This window comes from Phragmites australis, chromosome 24 (genome assembly GCF_958298935.1).
Source record: "Phragmites australis chromosome 24, lpPhrAust1.1, whole genome shotgun sequence".
NCBI classification, from domain to species: domain Eukaryota; kingdom Viridiplantae; phylum Streptophyta; class Magnoliopsida; order Poales; family Poaceae; genus Phragmites; species Phragmites australis.
Window position 1 is genome coordinate 10,079,932 of NC_084944.1, and position 9,497 is coordinate 10,089,428.

Below are 9,497 nucleotides of genomic sequence, written 5' to 3' on the forward strand. Positions count from 1 at the left end.
TATTTTTCTCTGAGTCTACTTTTCTTATTTTTTATTTTGAGTTCTTTCTTTTACCTAAAAAAAGAAAGAATGCTATAAGTAAAAGCAAACACCAATTGTACACACCGGATGGTCCGGCATTTAGACAAATTACACATTGGAGTATTTTAAGCCGAAGGCAAAACTTGAAGTACACACCAGATGGTCCGGCGTTGGGCATCATTGAATGCTGGAGCTTTTCTTGTAGAGAGGTTGCAAATCAGCTCTGATGGACTTATATTTGCTGGATGGTCCGGCGATGAAGCTATATGAGCGTCGGACTAATTTTTTCAGAGAAGATTCAGGAAGTGTTCAGGGTTGTTCTACATGTCGGATGGTCCAGCATGTACACCAGAGTATCACTGGACTATTTCTGGCAGAAGAGAATTCCGGACGGAGGGGTCTGCTGAGTTGCACATGCCAGATGGTCCGATGCTTTGGAGGAGTGTGCGCCGGATCATCCGGCATTCATTATTTTTCTGAGATATGCTTTGAACTGAGGATTTCGATTTGGACTAACTGCAGGAGAAGATATATTTTATTAAAGATGCATGTTTGCTTGTCTTATGTTGTGTAGGCGATAGATGCAACTTGGCGGTCGACGGCGGGATGGTCGGGGCCAAACGGGGTGCTTGGTGCCAAACAATCGAGGAGGCCATGCGAAGTCAAGGGTGATCCTAGTTGTGCATATGGAGATCAAGACAATCGAGGAGGCCAGGCGAAGTCAAGGGTGATCCTAGTTGTGCATATGGAGATCAAGCAAAGCATGAGAAGATAGATGAAGATGAGGTGTTGATAAAGTCAAGCGAAGGGGATGCCGGTACAAATGATAAGGCAGTCCGAGGGATCCAAAGTAGGAGAGACTTGTTGGTGGTCAAGATTAGAAGACAAAGTACACGTACCAACATTGGGATGCTTGCTTGAGGTCAAGCAAGTGGCAGTGAGTCACGCTTTGAGAAGCATGCAAAGGGTTTCACGGTTTGGCCTCTAAACCATGGGAAGGATGGAAGTGCTTGTGGCATCATCGCAAAACTTGTATCGAGGAAAAGCTAAGTCATGAAGGTGTTACGGTCGTCCAATGGATGAAGGAGAAAATAGACCAAAATATCCTCGGTGGTAGGTAAGATATAAAAGAGGAGTATTTTGGGAACAAGCTAGAAACATTATGGGTCAAGGAACCTATGCTATAAATAGAAGGGGAGGGCTAGTTGAGCCCTTTGAACCAGCCACTTGAGCCCCTTGAGTCATTTATATCAGAGCTTTGTGTTAGGGTTTTAGAGGAGAGAAAGATGAGTGCTTAGTCTATGTATTAGGTGAGAGCTATTTGAGGAAAAATGTATATAATCCACCTAAAGTAGGGCTGACCTCTGTAAGTAATTAAATTTGTGTTTACTCATGTGCTTGTATTCAATTACTTCTGGTTTCCCTCTATTGGTTTCCTTTCAAGTTTGCAAGTTTTTCTCTTTTTCATTGTGTTTTCGTTCCGGTTATTGGGCTGAAATTTTTCCACCTTATGAAGTTGTTCTTCTTATTGCCAGAGGCATAAAATTCACATAAATATGAATACAAGTGGGTCTTGAATTCCCTTGCCTTTAGATCACCAAGTTGTAGAATTTCTTCTACCGGTTATCTTTTCTTTGCTTCGAAGGTTTCTTTCCTCAAGTTACTATCTTTTGTGGCGATGACCCGTGAGATGAGTTTTAATGAAATAGGGTTCATATACATCCATGAGAGATATGTGTTTTTCTGGATATTTTGTTAGCAATTTGATTCTCTCTGATTTTGCTTCCACTATTGGTTTTTCAGGTGCGTTGGGTGATAAAACGAGAAGACATCCATCTCGAAAGAAATTGGAAAGTGCCTATTCACCCCCCCCCCCCCTCTAGTCATCATTCTCGATCCTACAATTAGTATCAGAGCCGATTTGATCGCCTGTTGACCTTAACCGGCTTTGTGATCCGTAGGCGATAATGGAGAGAAGTGGAAACATTTCACTATTTGATGGGCGTGATTTTTCGTACTATAAGGTGCACATTGAGGCTTATCTTATGAGCCAAGAAAGTGCAATATGAAAAATAGTTAATTCTAACTATGAGATCACTGTTGCTCGCACGACTCAGGCTCAAATCGAATAATATGAGGCAAACAATAAGATCAGAAATATTTTGTTCACATGCCTAAGTAGGAATGAGTTTGATAGGCTTCAATACCTCCATATTACTCGTGAGATTAGGACAACTGTTAGTGTCTTTCATAAGGGTACTAACCAAATCAAAGCTAGGCGTCAGAGCACATATAACCAAGAATATCAAATGTTTGTGCAAGGGCCTGATGAATCCTGAGATGTTATATTTGCTAGATTTGATGGAATTATTAGCAACCTTAGATCCACTAGTGTTTTACCCTATACTGACCATGAGAAAGTGATCAAACTTCTCTATGCTCTTGATCGTAGTATATGAGAAGTTAAGATCTCGAGCATTGAAGAGTCATCCAGTTATGACACATTGATTTGTGATAAATTCTTTAGCAAGCTCAAGTCCACCGAGATAGCCAAGGCGGCTCGGATAGGTCTTGGAAACCCCCTGTCTCAGAACATGGTATTGGTTTTTGTACATAGTGGTGACAATCAGGCTGGAGTAGCTTTTCTTGTGCTAACACTTCACCGAGTGAATTTGCTTTGTCTTCCTTGGTCTCTATCATAGAGGAGCAGGTGAATATACTTGATAATGAGGATCCTACACTGATTGTGAAGAAGATCACCCGCTTCTATAACAGCCGTCGAGACCGGAGAAGGGGTGGTTCTCATGCATGCATTGAGTGTGGTAACACCACCCACTTTAAGGCAGACTGCCTTAAGCTCAAGAAGAGAGAAGACCGCAACCATGGTCATGACAAGCATAAGAAGTTCAAGAAGCCCTTTTTCAAGAATTGCGACAAGATGGTCAAGAAGGCGACCAAGACAGCTTCAAGGGCATTTGTGGTGGCGCTCAACGATGTTGATACTTCCTTAAGCGAGGAGGGGAGCTCAGAGGAGTAGGAGTAGCCCATGAAGAACAAGAAGGCCAAGTACTTCACCAGCCTTTGCTTCATGACAGACGACAACGACAACGACCCCGAGCTTGATCCCTCTGAGGTACCACTCACCTACGACCAGCTTTCTGTTCAGGTTGATACCTTGAATGATATGCTTGTTACCTAGGATAGATTGCTTAAGAAAGCGGTTCGGGAGGTTAAGGAACTCAATTCTAGGTTAGAGTGTTCATCTTCTGAGCTTTAGTTTCTCAAGTCCAGGGTCAATGATGAGGAGTGTGATAGTTGCCTTGTGGTCATGAGTGAGCTTATCGAGCTTCAGACTTTGCATGCTCAAGTCGCCAGTTAGCTTAAGACTACCGAGAAGAAGCTCCTTCAGGAGGAGTCTAGACCTACTCTCTTAGGTGTTTGTAAGAATTGCTCTTTGCTCTCAAAGGATGTTGATGTGAAAGCCAAACGCATAAAGGAGCTAGATTCTAGACGGAGGAGTACTAAGAGTTCTAAGGATCTGTAGCCAAACTACTCCACCCGCATCGTCCTGAAAGCCAAGCTTAGCTGGGTTAGAGGGCAAGTTGAGAAGCTCATGGCCGAGAATGAGCACTTCATTTCTCTTGTGGAGAAGTGCTCAGAAGGTAATGACAAAATGGATTTGATCTTAGCTAAGACCAAGATGTGTGCCGATAAGACGAATTTAGCCTTGAGTTTGGATGTTGAGAGGGTATATTACAATAGGGTTGGTAAGACTGTTTTCACCTCACCTACTACCCTAGAAGTCCAGAAATCCAAAATCAATGCCACATCACAACCTATCAAGGAACTCACTCCACAACCCACAAAGAAGAAAGCCACACCACAACTCAAGAGAGCTCCATAGCCCAAGATGAGATCCCCTGGAGAGAGCCAAGAGTGACCAGCAATCGAGTTTTTGAGAGATGCTACCATTACGCCTACTGACAGAGAGAATGTCACCTTGTTGGGTTTTGCTTTCACCGTAGAAAGGATGAGTGGCGTGAGTGGGAGTGGAGTACTCGGGACAATACCGCCTCTCTTTGGGTGTACATGAGCCTTTTTCTCGTTCTTAGTCACAAATCTCGAGCACTCCTCAGCTCCCTCCTAGAGGTGGTACCCGGTGTGGATCTTACTATCATTCAAATGGTTTTGGTTCACATGTAAGAGGATTTGAGTTGCAACGTTTTGGCATACCACATTTTCCCTGTCATAGCACTCACCCTCAGCGCACTAGTAGTGATTTGCATGCACCTGCTTCTACTGCTTCAGGATGGATAACCCAGTACTGGATTTCGAAGAGGTTTTTGTCTAACTCTAGTACTAAGCCATCCACCTATTATTCTTCTCATATGTTGGTGGAAGGCGGAAGCCTGGAGAACAAGTGACATATCGACTCTGGTTGTTCATACCATTTGACTGGAGATTCATCATGGTTCTCCAGCCTCACCTCGACGAAGAGACACGAGTACATCACTTTCGGGGATGATCGGAAAGTAAGGGTGAAATCCAAAGGTATGATAAAGGTGAATAAGAGTTTTACTCTAAAAAAATATGGTTTTGGTGGAGCATCTGGAATACAATTTACTTTCTGTATCTCAGTTGTTGGATGAGGACTTGGAAGTGTATTTCAAACGCGATACTTCTCGAGTTCTTCATTCTTCGGGCACTTTGATTTGTCGTATTTCCAGAGTTGGGAGAGTTTTTGGAGCTAATTTTTTGAGTCTATTGGTTCTTCTCGATGCGTAATTGCTCAACCCTCTTCTAAGTTTTGGATGTGGCATAGGAGACTAGGGAACATGAGTTTTGCATTTCTTTCTCGTTTGAGTGCCATAGACTTGATCCGAGGATTGCCTAAACTCAAGTTTCAGAAGAACCTTGCTTGTTCTCTTCGTCAGCATGGCAAGATGGTTGCTGCATTTCACCCACTAGTTATCTGGTAATGACAGAACGACTGGAAGAACTTATCCATATAGACGTTGTTGGTCCTTCTCGAGTTCGTTCGATGGGTAGGAAGTGGTATGTACTAGTCATTGTTGATGATTTCTCTTGCTACTCTTGGGTGTTCTTTCTTGTAAGCAAGGATGAAGTGTTCTCACACTTTCAGAGCTTGGCTTTGATATTGTTCAAGGATCTCCCTAGTACATTGAAAGCAATTCGTAGTGATAATGGCACCGAGTTAAAGAACTATCTCTTTGATGCTTTCTATCTTGAACATGACATTGAGCATCAATTTTCTGTCCCACATGTTCCTCAGCAGAATGACGTGGTTGAGAGGAAAAATCACACTTTGGTGGAAATGGCTAGGACGAGCTCGATGAGTATAGAATTCCTAGAAAGTTTTGAGCAGAGGCTATTATCACAGCTTGCTATATCTCCAATCAGGTTTTCTTATGCTCGATTTTGAATTTGACTTCTTATGAGTTGTGCTTTGAGAGGAAGTCGAAGGTTTCACATTTGAGAGTTTTTGGCTGTCGATGCTTCATCCTAAAGCGTTGCAATCTTGGCAAGTCCGAGTCGCATTCTTCTGATAGAATTTTCTTAGGGTATTCCCTTTGTGGTCATTCTTACATGATTTATAATTTTGACACTAACCCATCATGTAATTCTATGATGTGACTTTTGATGAATCATCCTCGTGTGCTAGTTCTGCTTTTGAGTGTGTACGTGACAAAGAGATTGGTGAAATCATCTTTGTAGATGGTGACCTTTTAGCTCTCGGTGATGGTGACGATGATCCACTAATTCCTTCCATCACATCTGTTCCCGAGCTGGCTTCTGCTTCTTCTACACCGACAGAGGGTCCTGCAGCCTATACTTCCACTTCAGCTATTTTTGAGCCTGCATCAACAGTAGATAAGAGGGAGGTCATCTCTCAGTGTGAAGCCCCTCAACACATTCAGTGACGGCACCCTCCACAGATGATAATCGGCGACCTCAATGAAAGGGTAACGAGGTCAAAATCTACTCACCATGCTTATTTCACTGATTCTGCTTTTGTTGCTTCTTTTGAGCTCGATGATATTGACACTCTCTTTTATGATTCAAATTGGATCAATGCCATGCATGAAGAACTAGAAAACTTTGAGAGAAACTAAGTTTGGATCTTTGTATAGCCACCCCTAACATTCATTCCATAGGCACCAAATGGGTCTTCAAGAATAAACAGGGGAAGATGGGTCAGTTGCTAAAAATAAAGCTAGACTTATGGTCTAGGATTTTACTCAAATAGAGGGATATACTTTGGAGAGACCTTTATATCAGTAGCTAGGCTATAAGCAATTAGTATCCTCCTTGCATTTGCGGTATCATAAGGTTTTAAGTTGTATCAAATGGATGTAAAAAGTGATTTCCTAAATGGTTTCATAGAAGAAGAGGTCTATATTAAGCAACCCTCAGATTTCAAACACCCCAAATACCCACATAGAGTATACAAGCTTTAGAAAGTTTTGTATGGGTTTAAGCAGGCGCCTAGGGATTTGTATGATCGGCTTAAGTCTTTCTTGCTAGAGAATGGGTATGTGATGGAGCCGGTGGATAAAACTTTGTTTACTTTTAGGCATGGCAATGATTTCCTTCTTATTTAGGTATACGTGGATGATATCATTTTTATACCTCTTTTCATGCACTTGTGGCCAAGTTTGCAGATATTATGAGTAGAGAATTTGAAATGTCAATAACGGACGAGCTCAACTTCTTCCTTTAGCTGCAAATTAAGCAATACAAGCAAGATACATTTGTCCACCAGACGAAGTATACCAAGGATTTGCTGAAGAAGTTTGACATGAGTGATGCAAAGCCCCTAGCGATACCAATGGCAACCTCGACCGTGCTTGATCCAGATGAAGATAGTGAGAATATCAACCAGCAGGAGTACAGGAGCATGAATATTAGCTCTCTCCTGTACCTGATGGTGACAAGACACGACATTCACTTTGTTGTCTGCTTATGCGCCCACTTCCAAGCGTCACCAAGGACATCTCACCACCAAGCTGTGAAGCTTATATTGAGGTCTCAAACACACCCTTGAGTATGGTCCAATATGGTCTTTAGTTTTCTGTATCTTCTTCTCTCTCTTATTTGGATGTGATTTTTGCTAATTGTAGAATTGACAGGAAGAGTATCTCGGGTACTTGTTATTTCTTGGATACCTCTCTTGTTTGTCGGTCTTCTTGTAAACAATCTAGTGTTGCGTAGTCAACTACTGAAGCTGAATATATTGTTGCAGCTAACTTTTGTTCTTAAATTTTGTGGTTGGTTACTACCTTGAGAGGAGAGCTTGGAGTGTGCCATCCATATGGTATTGTGTGTGGGGGGGGGGGTTACAGTTGTACATACTCTATCTTACTTTTGTTGCATTTGCATTGCATATCATCTTGTAAGATAATCATAGTAGTTGAGTTTTGATTTGTATGTCTTTAGTATTTTCTGTTGCTAGACTTGAATTTATACTAAGTTGATTAGTTGTGCAGAGCAGCTTTTAATCTTAGGCTCATCTTGATACTTTGACATGAAACATTTCAAACAAGTTAGTTTTCCTAAAGATGAAATTTCGTAATTTTATGAATCATGTAGACTATAAAATGCTTCATTCTTGATCACCATATTCGTAATTGCTTTGAGTTAGTCAATACTTGTGCTAAGGCTAGTTTAATAAATATTTTATTCTAGACTTCTTAGTTCAAGATAGCGGATTAGGGAATATTGCACTATGTTTTCTGTCTTTATCAAATATTTAACTTAGATGGAACATTGGGGGAATATGTGTTCCTTGTGTAGCAAAGGCACTACTTAATTTGATCATGTGAAAACTTGATAATTTGTGCAAATTTGAATAATATTGAGAAATCAAGTTTCTTGTGCTAAAATATAATCCAATACGGTTGTTTTGATATCTTGAGGTATTTGCCGTACCCAATCGCGTGATACTTCACTTGAATAAGAGGCACCTTGAGGATAAAATGGAAAACAAAGAAATGTGCCTTAATGTTACATCTTTTATCACTTGATCTAACTAAGTCTTGATTTCATATGTGAGCGTTTCCAAAGCCTATTATCATGAATGTTTATTTGCCTAGTTTGAGATTGAAGTTAGCTAGTTCTTAATGCTTGTATTGCCTCGGAACTAGTGGATGCTTATATGATGGTCACTCTTAACATGATTCACTATGTGAATTTAAATGCGCCAATAATTATTCCATTTAGCTTGTCTAGCTTTATGTTCTTGTGACATTATATCTTTTTGAGTTTTTGTGCACTTGTGAGCTCCACATTCTATTGTCCATAGCATTTTGATGTTTCTAGCATTTGAAAATGCTTTGTTGTATACTTGTGAAAGCTCATTAGGATTGAATGTTCATACTTTACATGGTGTTTTATCCTTGATGTTTGCATTGCCAAAGGGGGAGAAAAGTATGCACTAAGCTAAAAAAAGAATCTTGCATGATGAAAGGGGGAGAAAATATGTGAAAAATGTGCATTCATCAATGGGGAATGTTTGTGTTTTATTGGGCTTTTCAGGTTTTTGGCTTATATCTACCTCTCTTAGAACTTTTGTAATCTTTTTTATGCCAAGTGACATAATTTTACTCTTTCTCGAGTTTTTAGCCACTTGGATGAGCTTCTCTTGTTGAATTTTTTCAAACCAAAATCTTTGTACTTTAAGGGTTGTCAATGCACTCATCAAGGGGGAGATTGAGAAATCAAGTGGAAATATACTTTGGTTTCTATGTGATGAGTGATTGACAAGTGTGTTGATTTAATTTAATAATTTTTGGATTGCAAATGCATGTAGATGTACTACAATTATGATCATGATTAACCAAAGTTGCAGAGAAAATCAAGTTAGCATGTTTGTCTCTAAGTTCAGGAAAATTGTACACGCCGGATGGTCCGGCGTTTAGACAGGATACATGTCGAAGTATTTTAAGCCGAAGGCAAAATTTGAAATACACGCCGGATGATCTGGTATTAGGCATCAGTGAACATCGGAGCTTTTCTTGCAGAGAGGTTGCAAATCAGATCTGGTGTACTTATATACGCCGAATGGTCCAACGATGAAGCAATATGAGCGTCGGACCAATTTTTCCAGAGAAGATTCAGAAAATGTTCGGGGCTATTCTACACATCGGATGGTCTGGCGTGTACACTGGAGGATCGCCAAACTATTTCTTGCTGAAGAGAATTCTAGGTGGAGGGGTCTACTGAGTTGCATACACTGAATGGTCCGACGCTCAAGAGGAGTATGCGCCGTATCATCCGGCGTTCATAATTTTTCTGAGATATGCTTTGAACTAAGGATTTCGATTTGTACTAACTATAGGTGGAGTTATATGTTGTTAGAGATGCATTTTTGCTTGGCTTATATTGTGCAGGTAATAGATGCAACTTAGCAATCAACGGTGGGATGATCGGAGCCAAGCGGGGTGCTTGGTGCTGAA